This window comes from Cynocephalus volans, chromosome 7, assembly GCF_027409185.1.
Source record: "Cynocephalus volans isolate mCynVol1 chromosome 7, mCynVol1.pri, whole genome shotgun sequence".
In the NCBI taxonomy this organism is placed as follows: Eukaryota; Metazoa; Chordata; class Mammalia; order Dermoptera; family Cynocephalidae; genus Cynocephalus; species Cynocephalus volans.
Genome location: NC_084466.1, coordinates 65,351,750 through 65,376,043, shown reverse-complemented (window position 1 = coordinate 65,376,043; position 24,294 = coordinate 65,351,750). Strand labels below are relative to the sequence as shown.

Genomic DNA, 24,294 nt, shown 5'->3' with positions numbered 1-24,294 from the left:
AAAAAAACCTCTAGTAGAACAGATATGCAAATGAGAAAGAGAAATAAAATGTATCTTGTCACTACAAAAGACAAACAAACAAACAAAAAAAACACAAACAGCAAAGATAAACAATAGAAAGGAAAGAAAAGAACAAAACAAATGTAAAACAACTACGAAGAAATTAATAAAATGGCAGAAGTAAGGCAATAGTTTTCAATAGCAACTCCAAATGTAAATGAAATTCTCCACCTAAAATATATAGGCTGGCTGAGTGAATTAAAAAGCTAGACCTAAATATATGCTGCCTGCAAGAAACTCACTTCAGCAATAAAGACACACATAGACTAATAGTGAAGAGGTGGAAAAAGGCAGTCCATGCAAATGGAAATAGAAAATGAGCAGGAGTTGCCATAGAAAATAGGAGTTGTCTATTTTATATCAGATAAAATAGACTTCAAATCAAAAACTATAAAAAAAGACAAAGAAGGACACTATATAATGTTAAAGGAATCAATGCAGCAAGAAGATATTACAATCGTAAATATAAATGCACCCAACATCAGAATATTCAGATACATAAAGCAACTCTTATTGAATCTAAGAGGAGAGACAGACCCCAAAACAATAATAGTTGGGGACTTTAACATGCTGCTGTCAGCATTGGACAGATCATCCGGACAAATAATTAGCAGAGAAATATTGGATATAAACAGCACTTTAGACCAAATGGACTTGACATGCATATACAGAACGTTTCATCCAACAACTGCAGAATATACATTCTTCTCATCAGCACATAGATCATTCTTCAGGATAGACCAAATGTTAGACCACAAATTAAGTCTCAACAAATTTCAAAAGATTGAAATCATATCAAGTATATTTTCAGACCACAATGGAATAAAATTAGACATTAACAACAAACAAAACTTTGTGAAATATAAATATTCATAAAAATTAAACAGCATGCTCCTGAATGACCAACAAGTGAAAGAAGAAAAAGTAGGAAATCAAAATATTCCTTGAAACAAATGAAACTACAAGGACAATTTACCAAAACCTATGAGATACTGCAAAAGTAGTACTAAGAGGGAATTTTATTGTAATCAGTGCTTACTTCAAAAGAACAGAAAGACTTCAAATAAACAACCTAATGTTACACCTCACAGAAGTGCAAAAACAAGAACAACTCAATCCCAAAATTAGTAGACAGAAAAAAAATAATTATGATCAGAGCAGGACTAAGTGAAATAGAGACCAAAAGAACAATGCAAAAGATCAATGAAACAAAAAGTTGGTATCTTGAGAAGATAGACAAAATAGACATGCTATTGGCCAGACTAACTAAACAGAGAAGTCTCAAATAACAAAAATCAGAAATGAAAAAGGAGACATTACAAATGACAGCACAGAAATACAAAGAATCGTTAGAAACTATTATGAGCAACTATATGCCAACAAATTTGAAAATCTGGAGGAAATGGATACATTTCTGAACACACAGAAACTACCAACACTGAACCAAGAAGATATAGAAAACTTGAACAGACTAATAACAAGCAACAAATTTGAAACAGTAACGAATAGTCTCCCAATAAAGAAAAGCCCAGGACTGCATGGCTTCACTGATAAATTCTACCGAACATTTAAAGAAGAATTAATAGCAATCCTTCTCAAATGACTTCAAAAAATTGAAACAGAGGCCACTCTCCCCAATTCATTCTATGAGGCCAGCATCACCCTGATACCAAAATCAGACATGACAAAAAAAGAAAGCTACAGGCCATCTTTGATGAACATAGATGCAAAAATCCTCAACAAAATATTAGCAAACAGAATACAACAGCACATCAGAAAGATTATACACCATGATCAAGTGAGATTCATCCCACAAATGCAAGGATGGTTCAACATATGGAAATCAATAAATGTGATATACCACATTAACAAAATCAAGGACAAAAACCATATGATCATCTCAACAGATGCAGAAAAAGCATTTGACAAAATTCAACATAACTTCATGATAAAGACTCAATAAATTTGTTATAGAAGGAAAGTATTTCAACACAATAAAAGCCATATACAACAAACCCAACACCAATATCATCCTGAATGGGGAAAAGCTGAAAGCATTTCCTTTAAGAATAGGAATAAGACATGGATGCCCACTTCCAGCACTACTATTTAACACAGTACTGGAAGTATTAGCCAGAGCAATCAGGCAAGAGAAAGTAATAAAGGGCACCCAGATGGGAAGAGACAAAGTCAATTTGTTCCTCTTCACAGATGACATGATCCTATATATAGAAAAACCTATAAACTCTACCAAAAATCTCCTAGAGTTGATAAACAAATTCAGTAAATTTGCAGGATATAAAATCAATACACAGAAATCAGTAGCATTTTTATACAAAAACAATGAACAAGTAGAAAGAGAAATCAAGAAAACAAGACTATTTACAACAGCTACCAAGAGAATAAAATACCTAGGAAGAAATTTAACCAAAGAGGTGAAAGATCTCTACAGTGAGAACTAAAAAACACTGCCGAAAGAAACTAAAGAGGACATCAGAAGATGGAAAGACATTCCATGTTCATGTACTGGAGGAATTAATGTTGTGAAAATGTCCATAGTATCAAAGCGATCTACAGATTCAATGCAATTCCCATCAAAATACCAATTACATTCTTCATAGAAATAGAAAAAAACAATCCTAACATTCAAAACCCCCAAATAACCAAAGCAATCTTGAGCAAAAAATAAAGCTGGAGACATTATAATACCTGACTCCAAATTATATTATAAAGCTATAATAACCAAAACAGCATGGTGCTGTCATAAAAACAGACACACAAACTAATTGAACAGAATAGGGAACCCAGAAATGAACATACATGCTTACAACCAACTGATCTTTGACAAAGGCACCAAGAACATACGTTGGGGAAAGGCAGCCTCTTCAGCAAATGGTGCTGAGAAAACTGGATGTCAATTGTGTAGAAGAATGAAACTAGACCAGTACATCTTACCATATACCAAAATCAACTCAAAATGAATTAGAGACTTAAATATAAGTCCTGAAACTATAAAACTCCTAGAAGGAAACAGGGGAAACACTTCAGGATGTAGGACTGGCCAAAGACTTTATGAATAAGACCTCAAAAGCACAAGCAACAAAAGGAAAAATAAACAAATGGGGTTATGTCAAACTGAAAAGCTCCTGCACAGCAAAGGAAACAATCAACTGAGTGAAAAGACAACCTACAGAATGGGAGAAAATATTTGCAACCTCTACATCCAGCAAGGGATTAATATCCAGAATATACAAGGAACTCAAATAACTTAACAGTAAAAAATGAAATAATCTGATTAACAAATGGACAAAGGAGCTGAATAGGTATTTCTCAAAGGAAGACATACAAATGGCCAATAGGTACATGAAAAATGCTCAGCATCACTAATCATTGGGGAAATGCACATCAAAACCACATTGAGCTATCATCTCATCCCAGTTATACTGGCTATTATCAAAAAGACAGAGAATAACAAATGCTGGATAGGATACAGAGAAAGGGGAACGCTTCTCACTGCCGGTGGGACTGTAAATTAGTATAGCCACTATGGAAAACAGCATGGAGTTTTCTCAAACAACTACAGATAGAACTACCATATGATCCAGCAATCCCACTACTGGGTATGTACCCAAAGAAATGGAAATCCTCATGTCGAAGGGATATCTGCACTCCCATGTTTATTGCAGCTCTATTTACAATAGCCGAGAGTTGGAACTAACCTAAATGTCCACTGACGAATGACTGGATAAGGAAATGTGGCATATATACACAATGGAATGCTACTCAGCCATAAAAAAGAATGAAATTTTGCCATTTGCAGCTAATGGATGAGCTTGGAGAAAATTATGTTAGGTGAAACAAGCCAGTCATACAAAGAAAAATACAACAATCCTCACTCATAAGTGGGAGCTGAATGAATTGAAGAAAGAAAGAAAGAAGGAAAGAACAATCACAATAATGCATTGAACTTTCAGAAGGAGAGAACAGACTCTGGTTACTAGAGGTGGTAAAGGGGGAGGGGAACTAGGAAGAAATTGGTTAATGAACAGAAGGAATGATTATGGTTTTTAATGATGAGCATGCAAATTATCATGATTCGATCATCACACATTACTCACAGGAATTGATATTCAACTCTATACCTCACAGTTATGTTTAATCAATTATTTTTCAATAAAATAATAAAACAAAATTTCACTCCGTGGTGGGGGGGCGGGGAGGGGAAACGTCTGATATGCTCTGTTGTAAGAAACTGTCATAGCCCATTTTATAGAGAAGGAAAGTGAGGGTTAGGGAGATTTAAATAACTTAGGTGGACTTTGTTGTCCATTGAGCCAGCGGAGTCAAATCATTCTGTCTGCCTCCAAAGCCTTGCACATCACTACTGGTTATCTTCCTTCTTTAAGCCTCAGCCCACACACCTGATACATAGAAATAATTGAACCCCAGGGTGTTGGTGTCATTGAATGTAATGCAAGGCAATCATGCAAAGTGGTAGGCTCAGTGTCTGGCCCACTGTGAAAGGACAGTCTGGTTATTTTCTGTTAGGTGGCATTAATAGTATCCAACTGGCAGCATCCAAAACTTCTTCACTGTAATGTTTGCAAAGGTTTTAGCCAGGGTTCAACTAATTATTATATGTACGATGACGAAAACTTGTGGTTCAGGACTAGATTCAGAGCAAATGTTTCTTCACAAATTTCCAGGCAGGGTGTGATTTCTGATTGTTTACAAGCACAAGAATCCTTTCTATGGTCAAATATACACACATACTCCACTTTCCTGTTGCAAGAAACCTGACAGTGAGATAAGCAGGAATAGAATTTTATCTACCCAGAGGCCTCAGGCTTCTGAAATTATTTGCTTAATAGGGAGCAAGCTGGACCATGAGCAAATGTCAATTTCTGTTTATTCTAGCAATATCTTCATGCGGTGGGTGTGATTCCAGAAGTGTTTCAGCTTGAGTGAGTGAATGCCATTTTTTCCTTTAGGAGTAAAATGTAGTCAGTTTCAAATATGTAATGCAGTCATGTGCTGCATAACTACATTTTGTCAATGACTTACTACATATACAATGGTGGTCCCATAAGATTATAATGGCTATAACATACAGCCTAGGTGTATAGTAGGCTATACCATCTGGGTTTGTGTGAGTACACTCTATGATGTTAGCATGACAAAAATCACCTAACTATGCATTTCTTAGACTGTATCCCCATCGTTAAATGATGTATGACTATATATGTATTCTTAATTACACCTGTTTTCTTCCCTGTGTCTTCCTATGCCTCAAGGCCCTTTTCTTTTTCACTATGGAGGACATCTCGGGTAGCCCACAGTGGGAGGTTACACAGGGGCTTGATATCCAGGGATCTGGCCGTTCGGAGCCTCATGGTGTCACGGGTCTGAGTCTGACCTCTGGCTAATGGATGCTAGTCCTTCACCTCACTTTGTGCCCTTTTGCACCCATCTCTTGGGTTGCAGCAGGGATCACCTCTTTCTGGGGTGGCCAGTGTCATTCCCCTTTTCTCGAATATCTTGCACTGTGTAGCTTCTAAATCTAAGGCTTTGGTTTTCATTGTTTCTCACGTACAGTGAGACAACAGTACAGTGGCTAAAGTGCCCCAGTTTCTGGTGACAGACTGCCTAAGTTCAAGGGCTGTGCAGCTTACTTAACCTTTTTGTATCTCATTTCCTTTGCGAAAAGGGAATAATAAAAATACCTACTTGCTTCATAGGGCTGTGAGAATTTAGACAAACTTGGAACAGTCCACATGCTGTAAGTATTCAGTAGTGGCTCTTGGTGTCTTTTTTATTCTTTCCAGAAAACCTGTAATCCGGTCAAGATAATTTTGTTTCCTCCTTTAACACACTGGGGTCACCAACTACAGGTTCATAATCCCTTGTGCCAAAAAGCACTGAAAAGAAGAGAGGTATTTTGTTTGTTTGTTTTAAGTATTTCTTTTGGTGGTGAGACTGGACCAATGATGACATGATGGTATTTGGGATCTTTATTTATGCCACTTAGTGTAAATATTTATGTTCCACTGAAATATAATGTGTTTGATTTTAGAGGTAGCCACATACCCCACTGGGGTGAAGTTTTCTGAGCCTTAGATTGCTTGCCTGAAAAACAGGGTTAATGATTCCCTCCTCACTGGGTGCTGCGAGATTACATAAAGAAGTGTGTATATAATGAAGCTGGGCCATCCTGTTCCTCTTCTCCCAGATAGGGACTACCTGCAGCCAAGACTTATGGGAAGAATTTAATACAGCCTTTTCCAGAATAGGTCATTTAATGAAATCTCTTGTGAAAGCTATTGAGGTGTGCCATTCAGATGAACTAAGACCCAGTTCTCAAAACTGTAGGCTCACAGGCCAGCAGGAAAAGGGCCAAACACTGCCCCACACACTAGTGCCTTCCTGGGTCCAAGGGTCAGGTGGTATATTGCTATTATGAGACAGTAAGGACAAATGTCCACTCCGAGCAAGGTTTAGACTGTACCACCCACCTGCCCCACCCCAACCCCACCTGCAGGGGCTCCATATGTCTGCTCTTGCCTGTCTGAAGCTCTCAAGCTCCCACTGGCTCTGGCCCTGCCTCTATCTCCTACCTCCTTTCCTTCCAGGCTTTGGGCACATGGATTTTTCTTTTATTTCTTGACTCCTCTGGGTTCACCACTGGCTCTGTGCTTTCATATTGGTGGTTCTCTCTGCCTGGGATATTCCTACCCTGGATCTTCCCCAGGCTGGCTCTTTCTCATCATCTAAGTCTTAGGTCTCTTGCCACCTTCTCAAAGAAGTGATCTGACTACCCCACCTAACTAAATCACACCTCTTCTTTCCCATTATTCTCTACCCTATGATCCTGCTTTCCTTCCCTTTTTCTACCGAGCACTTACCCTTTGATCTGATCTATTTGTTTATATTTTTATTGTCCCTCTCCTCTCACTGGAATGCCAGCTCATTACTGGTAGGGGCTTTCTAAGTCTGGTTCAGTACTGTATTCCCAGAGTTTAGATCAGTGCCTGGCAATACACTAACTGATAAATAAATAATGAGTGGACCTCATGAGGGAAACCCAACCTGGAAGACCCCATGTCCACCTTATACAATGCCATCTTCAGAGCCACGTTCTGCCTGCTCCCCTAGCCCTTAAATGTTTGGAGAGTTAGGAAATCCTGCTGGTATCATGGGAAAACAAATCCTAGACTACTCCAGCCCACATAATTCACACTAAAGGAAAAATGCATGAATAAGACACAATATCCTGTGGAATGGTTTTCTCTAGTTGGGGGCCAGGGGCAAAGGTGGGATATTAATAGGGCACAGAGGTTTCAACTATACGAGTATTTGTAAAATATAGTTAGTTTTTTTAGAAAAAGAATCTCAAACAAATATAGCAAAGTGCTTAGATTTGATAATGCTGGAGGAGGGAGCACGGATGTTTGGTTTGTGATTCTTCACAGTTTCCTTGTTGTTTGAAAGGTTTTGTAATAAAATATAATGACCAAAAATAGGCATTAGGCAAGATCCAAGAGAGGAGATTCCTCTCTGTGGATAGGGGTGGTTTTACTGAGATGTGGATGGAATTCACAGATGGAAACTTGCAAAAAGAGGTGATTGGGAGAGAGAGAAGCAGGACCCGCAGGGCAGGGCAGCCAGATGAAGATCTGTGGATATCCATGAGTGATCCTCTTGTGAAGAATTGACTTCCTTGGGGACTTTCCCTCTGGTCTCTGGAACTAGTTCATGAAAACTTAACCTCTCCTTCTCTCCATGTTGTAACTCGCTTTTAAAATTTGTCCTAACCCTTTAGTGAAGAAATTTATATAGACACAGCCTCTGATGACAGCCTGAGGAAATGTAAGACTCCCTCACATCTTGGCGAGGAAGCCTCATCCTATTGAGCAGACACAGTCGGGATTTCCACGTGTGGACGTTAGTACAGTGAGTAGTTGCTCATGGGACAGCCACGAAGGATGGAGGAAGAACCCTTGTTGCCAAGGACTGCTCCTCAGCAGCCACTTACAGCCGTATGAAGCCTTATGCTTATCCCTGTATGTTAGTGGAAGCTGAAATCTGGGCAAGAAGAAAAGTGGACATCTGGGTTTTACGTGTGTAATAGATCGTCACAGAATGTCAATGGAACGTCAATCTCAAAGTTTGGTTGAAGTCTCAGACCTCAGAATAGGGGATAAGTTCCTTCACATTCTAAAGACAAGTAATAGAAACATCCAAGCCAGTCTTACCAAAAGACGGCAACTCTGATCCAGCAAATAGCGACCCCCATCACCCACTTTCAGTTTATAAAAAAAGCAAAAAGTGGTGGCTGGCCAGTTAGCTCAGTTAGTTAGGGCGCAGCCTTATAACACCAAGGTCTAAGGAAATTATGTTAAGTGAAGTAAGCCAGGCACAGAAAGACAAATACTGCATGCCCTCACTCATAAGTGGGAGCTAAAAAAACACCAAATACATAAAAAAAGAAAGAAAGATACAACAATAGCAATAATACATTGAACTTTCAAAAGGAGAGAACAGAGCTGAGGTTTCTAGAGGTGGGAAGTGGGGTTGTGGGGGAGGATTAGCAAGAAATTGGTAAAGACCACAAAAAGTGATTACATTGTATAATGCTGAATATATGAATTTGCCTAATTTGAGCAAGAGAAATAAAATAAAATAAAATAAAATAAAATGTCAAAAAACCCCTAAGAAACCCATAGAACGTACAACACCAAGAGTGAACCCTGACTCTGGGTGACAATAATAATGTGTCAATTTAGGGTCATCAAACTACAAACTACAAACTAAGGAACAAAAACCCAAGAAGAAATTTGAAAGGGTTTTGTTGGAAGGAATCCACTTGAAAAGAGAACTCTGGCCATTTTCCCAGGGTGTCCCCAATAACTATCCCCCTCCCCTAGCAGGTGAGACCCCCCAAGAGGACCACCGTAGAGAATGGCAGTGTCTACAGAAGGGTCGACTGGTTTCTTAGTCCTGGTGGGGTCTGTTGGGAAGTGTTATCGTTGGGATGAAGCATGGAGAGAGAGGTCCAGGGAAACATCGTGTGTCCCCAGGAGTGAATGTTAAGACTGATGCCTGCATCCTGCCCAGAGAGTTCTGAAGGTGGGAGGGTGTCTGGAGCAACCTCCAGAAGCAGGGAGGAGGGAGGGTGGCATCTGTGCCAATTTGTAATGTTGCTCAAGTTCCTGACTACAAAGAGGACCAAGCAGAAGGTAACAGGGCTCCAGCCATCCTGAGAAGATCCTTCCCAAAAGGCCACATGCAAAGGAAGGGAGAGGCCAACAATTAGAGGCCAGGGTTTGGGCTGCTGAGGACAGGAGGTGGGGGAGATTGAAAGAGGCTGGCCAGACAGTCCCTTGCCCAGGTCCCATAACCAGCCCAGTTGTGGACATCTTCATTACCTGAGGGCTTGATGTCCTGCTGGGATGATCTCAGGATGAAGTTTTGTAGTTTACTCCTCTCCTCCTTGGCTCTCCGAGGCTGAGAGAAGGGGACGATGGAGGATGAATGGTGGAAAAGGGGTGAGAGACCAGTCTGTGCACCCTCACATCTGCCAGAGGTGTCTGACTCACAGGTGACGCCTGAGTTAGGGAGAAGGAAGAAGTTATAAATACACGTGATCATGATGTTTTTATATGATTCTACTGGATGTTTTAATACCTGAGAGTGAATTTCAGTTAAACTGAATGAAAGTAGTGAGACTTGCTTGAAATGTGGGCCAGGGTGAGATAGGAAGCTTTGACATAGGGGGCCAGTCGTGGGAGAGAGAGGGCTGTTTCCTAATGGTTCCTTTTTTGTGACCAGCTCATATAATAAACCACAAACAACCTGGCATAGTGCCTTGTAGATGGTGAATTCTTGGTAAAAAAAGCAGTTATTATAACCATCATTTTTATCTTCCCTATGGATCGAGTGAGTCAGGACCAAATCACCACTCTGCAGACTCAGAGACATGAGATAATAGGAGTGAATCGATGCCTGACAATCAGTGTAAAAATCCAATAAAATATCAGTAATTAGATCATACATTAAAGTTCACCCTCAGTCAACTTGCCTGGAAAATGCCAAAGAAAGAAATAGGAAAGATGAAGTCTCTTACATTTGTATTGAATAGATATTCTCTGCTTTCCAGGAGTCGAGTGATATTGACCCACCTTGAGTGCCACTTCCCAGATGCTATTCCTGGAAAGGTCCCTTGATAAAGCTTTTGGGGGCACTTTAGTAGATTGGGGTGAGAGGCACATTCTGGCTGTAGTTTTCATACTACTGATAAGTTGAAGGAATTGCAGGGTATGGATCCGTTCCTGCTCCTCTTGGCTTTGGTGTGAGGCTAGTATGATTGTGTGTTTTTGTAAACCTCGTTATGCCATTTCACCACAGCTGCACCTTAAAAGTAGAGAAGAGCCTAGGTACAAACTCTCACTCTTAGGAGGATCTGAAGGCATGACTGTGCTAGTGAATACAGGTTTTCATCATATAAATTGGTCTGGGAAAAGCATGGATGATTGAAATTCACACATAGTCAAAAATGTCATCTCAGTCAATTGCTTCAATCCTTACCAACCATCTTCTCTGAGACCCTAAGTTTTCAATAGACCAGTTTGAGTTTTATTTTTTCTTGCCAATCTGTTATCTGGGGAAGAAAAAAGCACTGAAATGAGAAGAAAGTAAGTAAAGTAATGGGACAGGGTAGTCTAATCCAACTGGATCATCAGCCTTTTAATACTTTGGAGTTCGCTATAAATACTGTTTTGTAATTATGTGTAGGCATCTGGGTGATTTATGCCGACAGTCTGTGAAATGTGACAGGAGAGATGTACCCTGCACCTGTTTCACTTCCTCTTTGGATTTGGCTCTGTTAATAATAAAGCTTATACAACTCAAGAAAATTACCACTTGACACAGAATCACAGTAGGCACAGTGCATCTGGTACTTATAAATTTTAGGCGATTGAATCTGCATTTGAAACAAATCTTTGTTAGATCAGAGCATTTCCTGGAATAGCACACTATTGAGATTTGCCATGATTGATTCTGAGAATCTTGGGGTCACTTTCTCTACTATTAGGAACTGTTCTCTCTGCGCCGTGAAATCAATACAGTCAAGCAGAACATGTACAGAACAGTTTAACATATCCATCTCTCCTTAGGAAATAGCTTACTTTTAAATCATAGGAATACTTTGCTCTTTTGAGTGCTGGCCCTACCTTTATTTAAGATGACCCGAGACAATCATTTGACAAAAAATTTCTTCAAATACAGGATGGAATTTGACTTGGGGACAAACACTTAAGGAAGCAGAACTCCTCTAAATTCAGCTATTTCTGTTATTCTGCATAGCCCGTGGGCCTGCCTGAGCCTGTGTACAGCTCTCTACCTCACTGAGACCTCCAAATACTTTCCCCTCCTTATTCATTTCATTCATTTGTCACACATCTTTCCTTTTATTTCATTAACTTGTTATATACCTCCCTGTTCATTTCATTTGTTTTATACCTCCATGTTCATTTAATTTATTTGTTATACATCTCCTTATTAATTTCAATCACTTGTCACACATTTTTCTGTTCATTTCATTAACTTCTTCTGTACCTCTGTGTTCATTTCCTTTGTTATATAACACCTGGTTCATTCATTTGTTTTACATCTCTTTGTTCATTTTATTTATTTGTTATGCCCTTGTCATACATCTCTGCTCAGTCCCAGTAGGCAGCACACCAGGAGAGGGCTGGGTCAATGGGAATAGTGGAAGTTTTAGGACAGAAGAACTGTCAGGTACCCTGCCGCCTTACAGAAAAGTCTAAATGAATGTGGGAGAACCTCAATCAAGTCCAGGCTGATGTCACTATCTGGGGAACCAGCTTGAGCTATAAAAGGGCCAAGGAACCCCAGTCTTGATTAGATTTGGGTCTGGCCCACAAAGTGAGAAAAACCAGTAGCTGGTTACAACTCCCAAGGCAATGATTAGGCAAAGCATGTGAGCTTGCTTAGCTCACTGGCTTTAACTGAGGACTGCTGCTTGAGTGCCTGTTTTCTGGGATGGTGGTGGGTGGTTGGGGGAAGGTAGGGTTAGTAGAAAACCTATAGCAGGTTATGATCAAGGTAGGAAGACCCTGTGGAATGGGAGCAATGTGGAAAAGCACTGGCCTTATGCTTTTATTGCTCTTAGGATGCTTTGCTCCTAGATATTCAGATTTGAGGTAGGAGATAGCTAAGAGTTTCCCAATATGATGCTGGGCTGGACTCTATTGGCCCAAGGTCAAGCCTCTGGATGACCGATCTCAGTGTACTTTCAGTAGTCTGAGTTGGAGGATGCTTCCTGAGGACACAATCCCTACCTTACTCATCTTTTTATGTGTCTCAGCACCTCTCACTAGGCATTGAACATAATCAACATGTCAAGGCAACACTTGAATAAATATTTGAATATATTTCAGATATTGAGCTTGAATCTATCAACCTTGTCACTTATTTTTCTCATTTCAATTGACATTGGTCAGAAAGACCTGGGTTTGGATTCAAGGTATGTTAGTTAATAGCTACGAGACTATGGGCAAGTTACTCACCAACTTTGAGCCTCCTCTGCTCATCTATACACTGGATAACACAGCTGTATCTTAGCCTTATTGTGAAGATACAATAAAGAAGAAAGTATTGCAAACCCAAGTGTGCTAACGAGCTGGTGCTGAATCTCCGTTGAATCCCTTACTCTTCTGGACCATTGTGAGACCCCTTCCCAGTGGTTAGTGTGCCTCTCCACGCCTCTCTCCAACTACTGTCACTACCACAAGGTTTATTACCTTTACTTACTAGTGAAAAAAATAAAGTACTTAAATGAACTTTTCCATGGTTATGAGACCGGAGGTCATTATGGTCAGGACTCAAAGCCAGTTCTGACTCATGTGCCCTCGTGTTCTTTCTGCTCTTCCTTTTCTCTCTGCCATACCAGCAATTTCTGACATGAACTGTTTCATTCTATTCCAGCATTATGAAAGCTGGACCAAGTTTTCGCAGTTTTAAATTCTTTCAGCATCACACATGATGAGCACAAAGCAGATGTCAACAAATGCTGACTTGCTGTGGTTATGCTTTGCTGACTCAGCATCCCATTCCTCAGCCAGCACCAGAAATGGGTTTCCTCTGTGTGTGTCTGCACTTTCGCATATACCCATGTGTGGTCAGCTGAATGACGGCCCCCCAGAAGATATCCACATCAAATTTCTGGGACCTGTGAATGTGATCTTATTTGGAAAAAGGATCTTTGCAGATGGAAATAAGTCATGGACCTTGAGATGAGGCTATCGTTTTGGATTACCCAGGTGGGCCCTAATTCTAATGACAAATGCCTTCATAAGAGAAAGGCAGAGAGAGAAGACACAGAGAAGAGGAGAAGGTAATGTGACCACAGAGTAAGGTATTGGAGTGATGTAGTCTCAAGCCAAGGAATGCCTAGAGCCATCAAAAACTGGAAGGGGCCAGAAAGGATTCTCCTGTAGAGGCTTCTAAAGGATCACAGCTCTGTTCTTTTCTTGTCTGGCTTATTTCACTTGTTCTTACTTATAACTGGGTGCTAAGAAAGAAAGAAAGAAAGAAAAAAGAAAGAAAAGAAAGAAAGAAAGAAAGAAGGAAGGAAGGAAGGAAGGAAGGAAGGAAGGAAGGAAGGAAGAAAGAAAGAAAGAAAGAAAGAAAGAAAGAAAGAAAGAAAGAAAGAAAGAAAAGAAAGAAAAGAAAGAAAGAAAGAAAGACCTAAACAATTCCTTGACCTTTCAGAATACTGGAGATGAGGGTGAGGTGGCGGGGGGCAGTTGGGGAGGAATAGATTGGGTAAAGGGCATAAAGAAAATTCAAATTCACGATTTGTAATAATAATATGCTTATAATAAATGATATTAAAAAACAAATTTCTGTTGTTTCAAGTCACTAAGTTTGTGGGAATTTGTTACTACAATCTTAGGAAACAAATACACCATGCACTTACCTGTATATGCTAAATATAATAAGAAAAGACATTTCTTGAGTGCTTACCCTCTCCTGTGACTACTATCTCAGACATTGCTCCAAGCTTTGAAGCAGTCTTATTAGCTTAGGTTCCCACCTTAACTATTAATGCTGTGGCTGCCTCAGCTGGTGGCATAGCTGTAGGGCCTCCACTAACCAGTTTTGAATAGAGCAAGGTCAGATGACATTGAGTGGAGTTTGGAGAATTTAGAAAACCGGATCTTTGAAGACCAAAGGTCAGTTTTTTGTCTTTAATCATTTGCTTAGAGGAAGACAGCAAGGTGAGGTCAGAATTTCCATTAAAGATGGAAAATACTAATTAGGGAAATGGGCAAAGAAGATTGTCTCATTACTTGGCGTATTGATTTTAGCTCTCCAGTAACTTGGTGCCAGTAGACCTGAAAATCATGCCAATGGGTAGTTTAATACATTCTTTGCAGGTGTGACAGTGGCCACAGTGAAGAATATGCATCATTTTAAAATTAAAGTAAATTCCTGTAGGATAAAATTGAGGTAAAAATTAGAGTGATCTCTTGACATCTAGAAATGAATAAAGTGACCAAGGATTATTTGCAAGTGATTTGTAGTGAATAATTACAGACTTAAGATAGAAAATGAAGTAGAACAAATCTTAAAGACTTGAGGTCGGGACTTTGGTTTTGGAGCTAATGTGGTACAAGATCTGTATCTTACTAGATAGGAGAGAAAGGGGAATAACTTTCTGATAAAAGAAACCTGTCCACAGTAATAATTTCTCCAAGGGCCTATTTTTGTTGTTAGAAAATCCAAGAGGAAAATTAATCATTCTCTGAACAACAACAAAAATGCACTCAAAAAGACATAGAGTTATACCTGGAAATAAATCTGTTTAAAGGGATTGTCATTCCTATTTGCATGTCAGGTAACTGGGGACTCACATATGAATAAAAAAATTCCAGGTTTTAAAAGGCTGTGGCAGATGGGTTTGATTTCAGGTAAGAGTCGCTGGTCACTTAGAGGTGGCCGAGCTCTGTTCCATGAAAGGGCAAGTCAATGAAGGTAAACAAAACTAGAAGCATAGATGTTCCTGTTTATTCCATTTTGTCACAAATTTAAAAATTCTTAATTCTAGCTGTAATATCCATCATAAATTTTCTATTTTTCATGGTTGTTACTGGGTCAGAGACATCACACAGCATCCCTATTGCTCTGATCCTTCTCTCTCTCTTTAATTTCTGTAAGTTTCTATCATCATCATAGCGCTTGGGTGAAAGGTGAAAGAAACAGAATACAGAGGGGAACTGTCCCTTTTCCAAATTTGTTAATGTCCAAATATATTTTTCTGTGAAAATCAATAAAAAAGATTGTATAATTTTTGAAAATCAGCTATAAACATAAGATATAATTCTATTTGTCACCTAAGTATAAGATTTAAAAAAGTACCAAGATAGAAAACTAAAATAAGGAAAGTGGTGAGTGCCATCTCTTGGAGGCCCCTGTCACTATCATGTCTAGGTTATCTGGGACTCTCTGACCAGGTTTTATTCTTGCTAGGCATATGTTATCCATTGCTGTCACAAATTAGTCCAAGATTAGCACCATCAAAAAGTAACATTTGTTATATCAGAGTTTCTGTGGGTCAGAAGCCAAGAAATGCCTTAGCTGGGTGGTTCCATCTCCGGGTCTGCCTGAGGTTGCTGTGAATCCATTGGCTGGGTCTGTGGGAGGATCTGCTTCCAAGCTCGTCCATGTAGTTGCTGGCTCTTGACAGATGGGCACTCAGCAGCAGCTGTAGCCGGGTTTGTCTTGGTAAGTAGAAGCACATGTTGCTGAGCCCATGTATAACCTCCATCCCTGCTGCCACGGCTACTTTGTTCACAAACCTGTTGGGCAATGACAGGGTTGGCTTGGGAAGGAGGCTGACTAATGTCCACAGACTGGCCTTCTAACCCCCCTGATTGTTAAAATCCTCTCCTGAGGTCACTCTTTAGGGAGCATTCACATGGGACAGAAACATCTTTACACTCTCTGCTCATTCGAAAATCTCTCCACATACCTCCTTCCTAGTCCCCATATCACCAGTTTTCTAGCTGTGGTTCTTCCAAGTCCCTGACCGTCCCACCAAACCATTAGCCACAGCTCATAAATTGGCATAGACATGCACCCCTGGGCATATCTCTTTCCTGAAAAAGTGAGCAATCTGGTGCATTGCTTGAAGTTCTGTCACTGCAGGGGTCTCCCTTTACCTTCAGTGCTCTTCTGGAGTGGGGCTGTGGTATGGCAGCTGTCCACTTGGAGTGGTGCTTGCATATTGTGCAAAACTATCTGTAATCCAAGCCTGAGTTTTTTTCCCTCAGTCAAATGGTCATAAGGAACTCTCCAAGAGGCCACAGAGGTTGAGAGAGAGGAGGTACTGTAGCAGGATTAGGGGCTGCAGGCATCTGGAGCATTTCCTTGTGCAACGTACTTGTATCTTAAGGACCTGCTTAAGCCAGATCTCATACCCATCATTTCCATTTGATGATGGAGTGCTGCGTGCACACCCAACTTTATAGCATGATGGGCTAGACAGTACCCAGTTCGTGATGGGCAGTTCAGGTTGCATGGCAACTTGGTATCCCATGGACAAGTGTTTAGTCTCTGCTAAGGCTCAGTAGCAAACCAAAAGCTGTTTCTCAAAATGAGTATAAGAGGATGGTACAACTTTGCTCCAAAATCTTGAGTCTTTGCTGCCATTTGCCTATAGGAGCTTGCCAAAGGCTCCAAACAGCATCTTTATCTGCCACTGCCACTCCAAGGACCATCATATTTGATGGGTTATATAGTTTAAGCAGCAGAGAACCTTACGTGGCAGTCTGGGCCCTTTGCAGAGCCTTCTCTTATTCTGGCAGCTTTTCATGGGTCACTTATTGAATGGGTTGAGGTATATATATCATCTCTTAAAAATCCAAAGGTGTTGTACCTCTTTCTTATTGGTAGGAAGGAACAGATGCAATTATCTTTCTCCTGGGCAGGGATATCTTAACATTTTCCAGACAACTGGACCTCTAGAGATTTCACTGAGGTTGCAGGGCCTGTCATTTTTGCGGAATTTATTTTCTATTTTTTTGTATATTGGTATCATACCAATATGTCTATAGTAGTTGCTACACCCCACTCACAAGGACCAATCCACATCATGTCATCAATTTAATGGATATTCTGTGGAGGGGGAAGGCAATCATGGTCCCTGTAGACTTGATTATGACATAGGGCTGGAGAATTGATCTATGTCTGAAGTAGGACAGAGAAGGTGTTTTGCTGGCTTTTCTAGATGAAAGCAAACTGTTTCTGATAGTTTTTACTAATAGGTATAGAGAAAAAATAATTTTCCAGTTCTATACCTATATAATAAGTACCAGGGAAAGTATTGACTTACTCCAGTGATGAAACAACATTTGGAAGAGCAGCTGCAGTTGGAGTTGCCACTTAATTATGCTTATGATAATCCATGTCATTCTCTAAGATCTGTCTTCTTTGGAGGCCAAACAGGTGAGTTGAATACATATGTGTTAGGAGTTAGGAATCAATGCCCCTGCATCTATCAAGACCTTCATTGTGGCATTAATCTTTGCAACTTCTTTAGGAATGTGGTATTACTTGTGGTTTACAATTTTCCTAGGTAGGGGGAGTTCTCGTGGCTTCTACTCAGACTTTTCTGCAATAATAGGCTGCATTTCATGAGTCAGGGAACTGAATATGGAGGATCTTCCAGTTTGTGAACATGTCTATTCTGATTATGCATGCTTGAAATGGTGAAATAACCATAGACTGTGATGAGATTCACTGGACCCACTGTAATGCAGACCTGAGACAAAACTCCATTGATCACTTGACCTCCACATGGTCCTGCTTTGACTGATAGAGAACAGTGGCACTTAGGTTTCCAGGAATTACTGTCAGTTCAGAGTCAGTGTCTGGTAAACCCCCAGAAAGTCTGATTATTTTCCCTTCCTCAATGCTCAATTATTCTAGTAAATGGCTTTAGGTGCATTTTGGTAAGATTAATGGTATACGTTTTGGAAGCATTGCAGGGTCCTTTCTCAAAAGGATCTGTCCTCCCCTTTATTCAAGGAGATATAGGCCTATGAACTGCCAAGTCAAGCTGGAGATTGACTGAGGGACTGTGCTTCTCTGTTTTGGTGATTCAAGTTAGACTACTGTCCACTGTACCTAGAGCTTTTCCTCTTATACAGATCAAGTAAAACTTTACTAGGCTGTCCTTCTATTTCAGTTCTAGGCTTACTCTAATCAACCAGCCAATGCCAAAGACCTCAGACTATGTGATTACTGCTTTGGCTTTGCTGTGCATCAACCATGCATACCTTGCCTGTGGATCGCAGATTTAGCTTCCACCTGAGAGTTTTCAGCTTACCCTTCTTGACGGCTTGACCTACAGATTTTACATCTGCCTAGTCATCCCCCACAATCACTAAGCTAATTCCTTGCAATAGGTCCTTAATATGTATAGCCATATATCATTTTATTGTGTTTGCTTTATTGTGCTTTGCAGGTACAGTGTTTTTTAACAAGTGTAAGTTTTGTGGCAACCCTGCATTGAGCAAGTCTATTGGCACTATTTTTCCAACAGCATGTGACATGTGTCTCTGTGGCACATTTTGGTAATTCTTGCAATATTTTAAACTTTTCATTATTTTTATATCTGTTATGGTGATCTGTGATAGGTGATCTCTTATGTTACTGTTGTAATTGTTTTGGGGCTCCACGAATCACACCCATATAAGACGGCAGACTTAATCCATGAATGTTGTGCATATTGTCCTCCTAAAGGCTGTTCCCCCATCTCTCTGTCTCTCCTTGGGCTTCCCTATTCTCTGAGAAACAATAATATTGAAATTAGGCTAATTAGTAACCCTAAAATGGCCTCTAAGTGTTTGAGTGAAAGAAGGAGTCACACATTTCCCATTTTATCTTGTTTATTTATTTTTAAAAACTTTATTTATTTATTTATTTATTTATTATTTATTTATTTATTTAGGTGACTGGCTGGTAGTGGGATCTGAATGCTTACATCCCTCTCTTTAAGTTAAAAGGTAGAAATGATTAAGTTTAGTGAGGAAGGCACATTGAAAGCTAAGATAAGCCAAGAGGTAGGCCTCTTGCACCAAACAGCCAAGTTGTGAACGCAATGGAAGAGTTCTTGAAGGAAGTTAAAAGTGCCCTCCAGTGAACACATGAATAATAAAGTGAAACAACCTTATTGCTCATATGTAGAAAATTTTAATGGTCTGGATAGATCAAACCAGCCACAACATTGCCTTAAGCCAAATCCTAATCCAGAGCAAGTCCTTCACTCTCTCTAATTCTATGAAAGACGGGAGAGGTGAGGAAGCTGCAGAAGGTAGTTTGAAGCTAGCAGAGGCTGGTTCTTGAAGTTTAAGGAAAGAAGCTGTCTCCATAACATAAAAGTGCAAGGTGAAGCAGCAAGTGCTGATGCAGAAGCTGCAGCAAGTCATCCAAAAGATCTAGCTAAGATCATTTATGAAGGTGGATACAGCAAACAATGGGCTTTGCTGTATCCACCGAACATGGAAGAAGATGCCATCAAGGACCTTCATAGCTGGTGAAGAGAAGTCAATACCCGGCTTCAAAGCTTCAAAGGACAGGCTGACTCTCTTGTTAGGGGCTAATGCAGCTGATGACTTTAAGCTGAAGCCAATGCTCATTTATCATTTTGAAAATCCTAGAGCCCCTAAGAGTTATGCTAGATCTACTCTGCTTGTGCTTTATAAATGGAACAACAAAGCCTGGATAAGAGCACATCTGTTTACAGCATGGCTTGCTGAATATTTTAAGGCCAGTGTTGAGACCTACTGCTCAGAAAAAAAGATTCCTTTCAAAATATTTCTGCTTTCTGACAATGTACGTAGTCATCTAAGAGCTCTGATGGAGATGCAAAAAGAGATTAAATTTTTTGTGCCTACTAACATAACATCTATTCTGCAGCCCATAGATCAAGGAGTAAATGCAACTTCCAAGTCTTATTATTTAAGAAATAAATTTTGAAATGGTATAGTTGCCATAGAGAGTAATTCCTCTGGTGGATCTGGACAAAGTACATTTAAAACCTTCTGGAAAGGATTCACCATTCTAGATGCCATTAAGACCATTCATAATTCATGGGAGGTCAAAATACCAACATTAACAGAAATTTGGAAGTAGTTAATTTTAACCCTCATGGATGACTTTGAGGGTTAAAAGACTTCACTTGAGGAAGTAACTGCAGATGTGATGGAAGAAGCAAGAGAACTGGAATTAGAAGTGGAGCCTGAGGATGTGACTGAATTGCTGCAATTTCATGATGAAACTTTAGCAGATGAAGAGTCGCTCCTTATGGATGAGCAAAGAACATGGTTTCTTGAGATGGAATCTACTCTTGGTGAAGATGCTGTGAACATCATTGAAATGACAACAAATAATTTATAATATTATATAAATTTAGTTATTAAAGCAGTGGCAGGGTTTGAGAGTATCAAGTCCAATTTTGAAAGAAGTTCTACTGTGGGTAAAATGCTATCAAACAGCATCACACGCTACAGTGAAATCTTCCATGAAAGGAAGAGTCGATCAGTGCAGCAGTCTTCATTGCTTTGTTTTAAGAAATTGCCACAGCCACCTCAGCTTTTAGCAACCACCACCCTGATCAGTCAGCAGCCGTCAACATCAAGGCAAGACCCTTCACCAGCAAAAAGATTATGACTTGCTGCAGCCTCAGGTGATTGTTAGCAGTTTTTAGCAGTAGTGTTTTTAAATTAAGGTATGTACAATATTTTCTTAGACTAATGCTATTTACACTTAATAGACTACAATATAGTGTAGACATAACTTTTATATGCACTAAGAAATCAAAAAATTCATGTGATTTGCTTTAGTGAAATAGTCACTTTATTGTGGTGATCTGGAACCAAACCTGAGGAATCTCTGAGGTATGCCTGTATCTCCCATTGGCTTATTCTCACATAATTCCCTCATATGTTATTATTTGTCTCCTCACATGGAAACTCTCACACTGCTAAGTAAGAGCCATGGTATATCAGACAAGAGCATCATTAGTGGCATAAAACAGCTTTTGTTGTTCTCATATAACAATTATTTTGAAGGTGAAAAGTCCAGACTCGGTCTTCAAAGAAAACTTCAGAGATCAAGGTTCCTTTTAGCCACCCACTACCATCCTGAGGGCATGGTTCTTCTACTCATGATTGCAAGAAAACAGCAAAAGTCTACTAGCCTTTTGCCCATATACAGTTTTGTGCCTGCATTCTAGCAGGAGGGAGGAGGAAATGGCAAAAGTGAAAGGTTTGGGTCAAATAATTTTTATTCTTTTGCATGAGGAAATCAAGTGTTTTCCCACTCTGCTCTTATCTCATTGACCAGAACTGAGTTCGATGGCTGTTCTAAGCTGCAAGAGAGTCTGGGGAGGTGAATATTTTTAATTGAGAACATTGCCTCCCAAGACAGAATTGGGATTTTTCTATGGAAGGAAGAAAGGAAGAACGGATATTGGAAGTTTCTACTGCTCATGATTTTTTCTTTTCCAGAGTTAGTACGTGTTGAGGTTGGTGGGCAGGAATGGGAAGTAGGTTGAGGATCTGGGGCAAGGGAGAGAAAGAGGAGCTGGATGCTAGAGGAACAGATTCCCTACATTCTTAGTAAATCTAGTGAATTTTTGCTGAGTGTAAACTCTCATTCTCTTTCTAAGAGAGGTGGCCTGGGAGACAAGGGTTCCTTAAACTTCATGCCCCTTCTCCTGCCTTTCTTGTCTGGAGAGAACTCCTGCCCCGCTCTTACTGCTTGCTGAGTCTTGTGAGGATTTGCTTCAGCCCGCGACACTTGTTTGGTGATCCCGTGTCTTCTCTGTCAACAACCAAAGTGGTTTCTTTGGACTTCTGTTCCCTCACATCTCTGGAGACACTGGCCCTTCATTTGCTGTCTAAAGTAAAAGAATGAATGACTCTCAGGTGACAGTTTTAATTAGGAAGGGCGGGGTTTCCAAGACCAGTGAGAGGTTACTTTTAGATAGGTGGGATTTGAGAAGATACCAAGTCATACCGTATAGGAAATTTCTTACTTTTTCTAAACAAAGGTGTTTTAGCTGTGGAATCCTCCTTACACTCATTCTGGTGAACCTGACTACCCAGTCCCTGTGTGAATGCTCCCTAAATTCCTGGGGGGTGGGTTTTGAAAAAGGTGTAAAAGCTTTCTTTCTATTTTATGGTCATGACCATATTTAATGTCTTAACAAGACACCAGCTATACTGAATGTTAGTTAAATGGCAATGAATTATTCTTATGTCATCTTCTGACACTGTACCAGAACAGAACATAGGTTATTCGAGGGGAGGAGGTAGTTAACACATTTGTTATGTGTGGCTCTAGTGTATATTATAAATCATACATATATACATTGATAAATTGACAGGATGAAGCTGCTGTACCGTAAAAACTTCTGGATCTAAACTAATAACATAGTGAGATAAATCTGGTGCCACAGCTTATAAACTATATAGAAAAATATGTTAATTTCTCTTTTGCCCCAAGATTAGTATCACTAGTCTCAATGGAAAACGATTCAAATTATCAGTGTTTCTCTTCCATGGATTAGGTTTTAAAAATTTAAGTCATGTCTTTGATTTCTAGGCTGTCTCCATGGTAACGTAGCTGGAAGTCTTTGTGGCAACTACATGGGTGAGAACATGTCCCACAGCTACTCTGACTTATGGAAAACTGACAGGAGCTGTTTATTTTTCATTCGTAACAGTCATAGAGCATCCTATTAGAGCTGAATTATCCCCCAAATCTTTGTCCCGAGGAGGCTTTAGACCTTACAGTTCATGGTTGGGGACTGTACTGCTCTCCACCTGATGTGGCACTTTCTACTCCACCCCCAGCCCACGTTCTCTGTTCTGGTGTGGCCAGTGTCCCAAATCTCTGATTCTACTGGAAAGCCAAACTTCTCAGAGGCAGAAGGGCTGTTGGCTGTCAATCTGGTCATTGTTTGTGGCCCTTATGTGCCCTCTATGATCCATACTCTGTCATGACCTGGTGATTTTCTGTTTTCTCCAAGCCAGGGATATGCATTGTTAGCTGATCTTTCACTGCACTTGAATTGAATAAAGTTCAAGTTCATGACCCACTTCTGCATAGTGAGAACATGAAGTAGAAAAGGAGGAAGGGAGGTTTAGTGCTCCCAATTCTTCATTGCCTGCCATACCGTCCTCTGGCAGCTTATTACATAAGGCTGCCAAATCCCAAGGCGAGATGTCAGGCTCTCTCGAAAACTACACTTACTAAAAACTTCATTTGTAACAGACACCCAGGGGAACATAAGAGAGTGGCAGGGAACGATTAACCAACAATATCTTTTTCTAGATCTACTTCATTATTTATCCTTTTCTTGCAACTGTCAGAACATATTTGTGTGTGCGTTCACTTCAAAATGCTGGCAGGAGTTTGTAGAAATCCATCTTTCAGTTTGTCTTCCGTGGTGGTCTCATGGAGTGATTATCTCTTTCTGCCCTAGAGAGATTACAGCCTGTAGGGGTTCAGAGAGTCAGGGCTTCAGGTAAGCTGACCAGGGAGGGTGTGAGGTAGGAAATCCCCTTGTGAATATACTGTACTACCGTTACCACCTTATTTCCCTTCTCAATCCTCTTATAACCCTCTCCTTCTTTTCTTTCTTCCCCTGAAAATTCTCTTTCTCTTTTTTAAAAAACATAATTTCTCCTCAGATCTTTAATTCTCCCCAGATCAGCCCCTATCCTGGGCTCCTGGTCTAAGTGGCTTTGGCAGAGACAATAAGCTGCCCACCCCAAATTCGTGCTTTCCTTTATACTGCCGAGCCAGGGACTACACTTCCTGGATCCTTTGCATCAATTTCACCAGTAGGATGTGAGTAGAAGTCATATGCTTCTCTTCTGGACTGGAGTTTTAAGAAATAACTGTGAATTCTCTACTCTTTCTGCCCTGGAATTCTGGCTGGATTCAAAGCACTCTGAAGCCCAAGGGGATAGTGGAGCCACAGGATGGAAGGTGCCCAAATCCTGCATTACCGTGTGAAGACAGTTTCTTCATGTGCATTGTCCCCATAAATTCCTGCACATTTGGACAATGACATCAGTCTGAAATACACTTCTCCTGTCTTCCTTTGTTTGTTCTTACCCACCTATGGTTTTC

General features: G+C 40.1%; 1 pseudogene; it reads left to right on the top strand.

Annotated features, from left to right (window-relative positions):
- Positions 1–18,980: 18,980 nt before the first annotated feature.
- Positions 18,981–20,820, top strand: LOC134381918 (tigger transposable element-derived protein 1-like; annotated as a pseudogene).
- Positions 20,821–24,294: the final 3,474 nt, after the last annotated feature.